Raw genomic sequence first — 7,064 nt, forward strand, 5'->3', positions numbered from 1 at the left:
AGTGCAGTGGCGACTCGACTTGTATGGTTTACTTTTGATTTAGTCAATAAATCTAAAGGTAACAATACCCCGCTACACAACTCTAATCGTATTGTTAATTATTTTTGAGTTTATTCACAAAATAGTTTTAGTTTTACTAAGAAAGAAAACAAAAAGGAAGAGAAGAAACCCATAAGGTTGAAGTCTGATCTTCAGTCTGCATCCCACATATGTGTAGACAGACTTGCCAATTATTTAATTTAAATTACACTAAAGTCTATGAGTATAGGGGAATACAATGAGCAATTGGGTCATTCGCCCCGTATCCAAAGATATTTAGAATGAGGATAAGAATTCTCCACTCTCACACCTTCTCTATTACTTAAGGCTCATGACGTGTAATTTGCATCATAATTGATGAGTGTTGAAGTTGAATTTCCTTGCAGCTTCCTATGATGAAGGGTTGTCTTTGAAGAAAGAAGACTTGAAAATCAATTTGAATCAAATTATGCTAAAGTCAATGAATAGAGGTGAATACAATGAGCAACATGGTCATTTGTTCCGTGCCCAAAGATATTTTGAATGAGGATAAGAGTTCTCAATTCTCATCCCTTGTCTATTACTTAAGGCTCATGACACACAACTTGACTCATGATTGACAAGTGTTTTGTTCACCTTTTTGTGCTTTAATAGTACTACAGTCTGTCTTGTACTGATTTGAGTTGAATGAAGTCTTTAATCTTGAGGTCTTCTATAGCTCTTGAAATCCAGTATATCCAGTACAACTTGAACAAGGGACTTTCCATATCAAGTGATCAAGGGTTTTTTGATAACTTGAACATGCTTTGAGAATTACACACAGTCAAAGGATTTAATTGATCAAAACGAACTTTGATCAATTCGATCAATCGGGGAAAATCAGTTGGAAATTTCATGCACAAAACAAATACCTAAAGATTAATCAATTAATCATATGATCTATAAGTCCTAATCTAGGGATATATGCATCTCGAAATCTAAAACCCTAAGTACTAAAGTTGATGGTACAATTTGCAGAATTAGGGAACTAAGCCTAATTATCTAATCTAAAAATTCTAATAAATTCTAAATCATCAAATGAACTTAACCAAGTTATAAAATTCTAATCAAATATCCTAATTAAATCTAATTATCTAAATCAACCTAAATTTATAACTATCAAGAAATTCTAATCAAATTCTAATTATCCTAATCAAGTCCTAAAACTTAATTAATCTAATATTTATAATTAACCTCTATATGATTCTAAAATTCTACTTTATCAAATTCTAAAACTTCTAATAAATTCTAAAATCTAAATCAAACCAATCAAATCACAAAATTCCTAATATTCTAAATCTAAAACTCTAACTAAACTACATTCTAAATCTAAAATTTTAATTAAACTACATTCTAATTAACAAGAGAACAATTAAAAAGAGTTCAAAAAATGATGAATCGAGAAGAGGGGGTGCAGGTCCTGTATGGGGAAATAGGAAGGAGGGCTCGTTTGGGCCTCATGCCCAAACAGCCCGGCATCAACAAATTGTGCCCACACAGACAGACATCAACAAGCGAACAACTCAACAGCATGAACTAAAACGCTTATCCTCATAACTTGCAGCAAAAGGAATAACCACTTCTCATAACTTGACGCCAACAAATAGAAGAGAAACACGTCTCATAAACTCCACACGTAGAATCGCGTTTTCATCCTTGCATCCATCTTCACCTCCGCCTTCTTCAAATTGCAGCGCACCAAGTCAAGAAACACGAATCCACTTCATCGATTCGCAACTCGGAATCATAATCAAACCTCAATTCGATATCGTGCGGGTGTGCAAACTGAAGAAAAATAAAAAGCGTCAAAGTCAAATCGAAGACTCACCACATTAAACAGGTACCGAACTTTTTCGTTTCGATTTCAATTCTTGCATGCGATATTTGCATGCGTTTTACATTTTTTGTGTGAATTCTTGATGCTGAGAGTAAGGAACGATTGAAGAAATTTTATGTTGCGTGAGTGCTATGCATGTTGCGTATGCTTGATTGTGAATGAATTATGATTGACGAATTTCTCTGTTGCGTGATACTTTCTCTTCTCTTCTGAAATTTTTCTGTTACCCTGGTGAATGAACAAAATCGATTTAATGAAGAAAAGTTGATTCATTGATATGTGATGATGCTTGTATTTATAAGGTTCTGATTCTATTTGAAATTCACATGAAACTCAGCTTGAAATGCAGTAGTCAGTTACAAATGAAATATTTAGTTGGAAATTCAAATTGAAATGTAATTGATTTTAAGTCGAATTTGGTGTTGCAATTTTGTTAAGTGTTGTTAAGTTCAGTTAGGAGTTCGTTTAGTTGTGAGAAGAGTTATACTATGCTTCTGTTGGAATATGTTAATTAGTGATGGAATGTTAATCAGTTGCAGGGTAATTGGAGTGCATTTGGAACTGTTTTGCAGGCCATGGACTGTTATGGAGAAAAACAGGCAGTTATGTAACTTCACAGGATTAGAGTTAACATAAGCCTCCACATGGGCTCCAGAGCAGAATGACTTTTTTTGTGACGTACAGATTACCTGTGGCAACAACAGAGGACACTTGAAATGAGGAGAAGCATTAGTGAGTGTGTATGAGGAAGAAGTAGAAGGTGATGACGTGGCATGAGTTGGATTTGGAAAGTTCATAGCTTAATAATTGATAAATCAGCAACAGCAGCAATGTATAGGTTAGGCTTTGTTTGTGGTTATGTTGTCCTAATGGTAATGTGGTTTGGAATGGACATGTATTGGCTTGTGAACATGGTTTCAAATGTTTGGTTTTTGAATGTATAGGTTGGTTTGAAATTGTATGTATAAATTGGTTTGAAATTGCAATGAATTTGGTTTAATGATTGTAAATTGAAACAATGGTTGAATATTCTAATGTGAAAGAGTGGTTGAATTGTATATGGAATTGTATGGTTGAATGAAATATTGTAATCAATGGTTACGTCACTTGGAATGAACAGACTTATTTGAAAATAGTCATGGATTATATGGAATTGAACTTTGAATAAGAATATAGGGATTGAAGGATGATGGCATGATAAGTTGACTTTGGTCAACTAGTTGACCAAAAAGTCAATAGTTGATCAAAGTCAATTATAGATAAAAAATCAGTTTTTGTGTAATTGTATGTGTTCTTGTATGGACAATGTACAAATGATCTTGTATGGATGAAATGCACCCTTTAGTCAAATTTTCTTGATGAAACAAATGAAACAAATTTGAATTCAAATGAAATCAATTTTGAAACAAATGCTTTGAATGAATGAATGAAAATTGAAATCCAAGGACCATGGAATGTTTTGATTAAATGGACAATGACCTTGAATCTTAATGACAACTTGAATCAAGGCATGGAGATTGACACACTAATGAAACATGAAACCATGAATTAGAAATTCACCAATGAAACCATGAAATAAATGAATCAAATGTGAACGCAATGAAGCTTGGATCAAATTGACCACGAGATCATGCAATCATTCAAACATGAATGCACAAAACATCATGTAAGTAGCCATATAGTAAGTCATGATCCACAGATAAACAAGAATAACATGATGCAAAACCACAATGATCAGATATCTCAAACCATGAGTTAGGGTTTTAGCTAGGTCAAGATTAAGATGCAAAGGAACAATCAAGGACCTCAAACCAAAGACTAAGGCTTCAACACAAGTGGTCCACTAATGACATAAACCAAAACTAGGGTTTCCAACACCTTAATGCAGGTCACATGATTCATGAACCTTCCAGATCAAGAACTAGGGTTTGGTGTGGAATGGACATTAAGATGCAACCTCCAAGGCGCCAAACATCTAAAGTGTTGATCTTGATGATACGATGTTGTTTGTTGTGAATGAAGACTTGACAATCATTTGATTCGAATTGTGATAAAGTTTATGAATAGAGGTGAATACGATGAGCAACAGGGTCATTCGTCTCGTACCCAAAGATATTCAAAATAAGTTAATGGAATTCTCCGCTCTCATTCCTTATCTATTTCTTAAGGCTCATGCCACACAATCTGAATTTTGATTGACAAGTGTTGATACCTTTGTTGTGCTTGAGAAGTAACCCACTTTGTCAGCTATGCTTGATTGATATTTTCTTTGAAGTCTTGATCTTGGATTTGAAACATGAGGTCTTGAGCTCCTGAGATTCAACACATCTAATACAGCTTGAGCACAATGGACTTGTCCTATCAAGTGATAAAAGTTCATTTGATCACTTGAATAAGCTTAAGGATTTAAGCACAATGCAAAGGATTCGGTTGACCAAAGTGACCTTTGGTCAACACTAATCAATGGGATTCAAAGAAATCAATTGGATTATGTAAAACCACCTAATGAATAAATCAGTTAATTAAACCAAATGATTCTAAGTAAATTCTAAGCTAGGGGATCATGCCAAAATCAGGATTTTCCTACTTAGGGACAAAATATAAAAATTTATTAAATGGAAACAAAAATCAAGATTATTTAGAATTAGTCAAAACCAATTAATTAATTAGAAATAATGCATGAATATTTGCTGGAAATAAATTAGGCTAAGTTCAATTAACTAAAACCTAAAATTTCTAAAGACAACACTTAATCGATTAATTAGAATTATTCTATTAATCGCAATTAATCAATTAACCTACAATTAACTAATTAAAACAATTAACCAATTAAATCATAACTAAAGAAATTAATCTACTAAGCAAAATTAATTACATTAATCCTAATTAACTAACCTAAAGATTAGGAATTTAATCAAAAATTGAATAATTACAGCAAAATTAAATTATGATTAAACCAAAACCAGGGAAACAGGGGGTACAGGCCCCATGGCAGGTGTGTGAAGAGAAAACAACTGGTTAGGCCTGGGGCCTTAGGCCCAGGCGCTAACTTAGTTGAACAGAGGAGGGTTTAGACAATTGATGGAGGTGCAAATAGGAAAAGGCTTGGACTGAAGGGAGCCAAGTCCAAGCTCCAAGCAAAAAGTGGATTTGAGTCCAGGTTACGAACATATAAAGCATTAAACAACAACACAAAGCTTCAACTATGGCTCCTGAAACTCGCTTTTTTACTTGGATTCCAAGCACCCCCTTCTATATAAATGTTCACAGCTGCAACAATTTTGAAACACAAAAAATGCTGGAAATCTCCACACGATAATCGTCATCTTCGTTCTCTCTTCAAAATGCTCAAGTGGAAACCAAGCTTGTATTTGGCAAATCCATCAAGTTTTCCAACTAATTCGTACGTGCACGTAGAAACGAAAAGCAACACAGATTCATTCATGTCGATTAAAGAAGTAAGAAACGGAAGATTACTCCCCGAATTGATGAATCGAGTTATCTCTGTACACATAATCGAAGTCGGTGTGCTAATTTTCTAGTGAACAACAAGTATGCTCCTTTTCTTGCTCACCTCTTGCGCTTCTTCTTCTATTCTTATGTGTTGGTTCTATGCATGGCTGTGAGTGGATGAACTCTGAGATTACAAAGTGTTTGTGAGGTTCATGTGAGGTTGAGAGAGTGAGAGGAATGAAATCTAGAAATGATTGTTGCTGAAAAAGCCGAAGATGATAAGTCTTTAGTCAAATAAGAGTCCTACTTTTTAGGATTGTTTGTTGAATTGATTTAGTCAAGTTTGTTTCCTTATTTCTAGCTAGAAGTGGATTGTAGTTTGTTACTGTACATTCATTTTGTTCCCTATTTATTTTACAATATTTCACAAGGAATAAACAAGTCATTCCCAATACTGTTAGTTGTTTTCTATTGAATTCTTATTGCATCTAACAATCTGGCATTAGAGCATGACTTGAGAAAGATGGGTTCAGAAGCAAACTTTGTTTCAGCGTCCATTCCAAAGTTCGACGGTGACTACGATCATTGGAGCATGGTCATGGAGAATCTTCTTTGATCCAAGGAGTATTGGGTTATTGTCGAATCGGGCTACAGCCAGCCTACGAGTATGGATGGGATGACATCGACGCAAAAACATAACCTAGAGGATATGAAGCTGAAGCATTTGAAAGCTAAGAATTACTTGTTTCAGTCACTTGACAAGTCAATTCTGAAGACGATTACGTGGAAGGAGACATCCAAACAACTATGGGATTCCATGAAGATGAAGTGTCAAGGTAATGTTCGAGTGAAGAGAGCTCAGCTCAATCGTCTACGCCGGGACTTTGAGGTTCTGGCAATGAAGCAAGGAGAATTGATAAATGATTACTTTGGTCGAGTAATGACGGTTGCAAATGACATGAGGAATTATGGGGAAGATGTGAGTGATGTCAAGATCGTTGAGAAGATTTTGAGAACACTTACTGATAGGGGTGTTCGCGGTGCGGTTTGGGCGGTTTTGGCGATAAAAATCATCTGAACCGCAAGAGAAAAAAGCATGCGGTTTGGTTTGGTTCGGTTGGCTTTTAGAAATAAAACCAAACCAAACCAAAACAAACCAATGCGGTTTGGGTTGGTTCGGTTGGTTCGGTTTTTAATAATATTTTTAGTGTGCCATACATACACCTATAAAGAACAACATAACTTTGTATTTAGTCATTCATACATGACTAAATAACATCAAAACTCATCATATTTAGACAAAAATGTTTCATTCAATATACAAAAAATTAGATTAGACAAAAATGGATTAAAAAACATATATAAATAGTAGCATAAAATAATATCGAAGACATTATAATAAAACATAAAAAACATATGAGATGAGAGATTAGAGAAGATGAAAAAAAGAACATAAGAGATGCGAGATTGTGAAGAAAGGTGCGATAAAAATATAATTAAAAGAGAAAATAGTAACATAAAAGATGAAAAAGAAATAACATAAGATATGACTTATTAGAGTAGAATAGGCGAAACCTACATGGAAAAGAAGACGAGAAGAATGTGTGATACTACTATGAGAGATTTAAGAAGGTTGAAATTGAAACCCTAAGCGTGAGTAAGAGAAAATCGTTTGTAATTGTAAGGTTAACGCATACTAGGTTTGATGTTTTTGTTG

At 34.3% G+C, this 7,064-nt stretch overlaps 1 long non-coding RNA gene across 1 annotated transcript; it reads left to right on the forward strand.

Annotated features, from left to right (window-relative positions):
* The first annotated feature begins 1,546 nt into the window (after positions 1 to 1,546).
* On the forward strand, positions 1,547 to 2,952 carry LOC127127910 (uncharacterized). The gene is made up of 2 exons (XR_007805530.1): positions 1,547 to 1,897; positions 2,428 to 2,952. It is a non-coding gene; the product is annotated as an uncharacterized LOC127127910 (long non-coding RNA).
* Positions 2,953 to 7,064: the final 4,112 nt, after the last annotated feature.

The sequence above is a fragment of the Lathyrus oleraceus genome, chromosome 3, assembly GCF_024323335.1.
Source record: "Lathyrus oleraceus cultivar Zhongwan6 chromosome 3, CAAS_Psat_ZW6_1.0, whole genome shotgun sequence".
Taxonomy (NCBI): domain Eukaryota; kingdom Viridiplantae; phylum Streptophyta; class Magnoliopsida; order Fabales; family Fabaceae; genus Lathyrus; species Lathyrus oleraceus.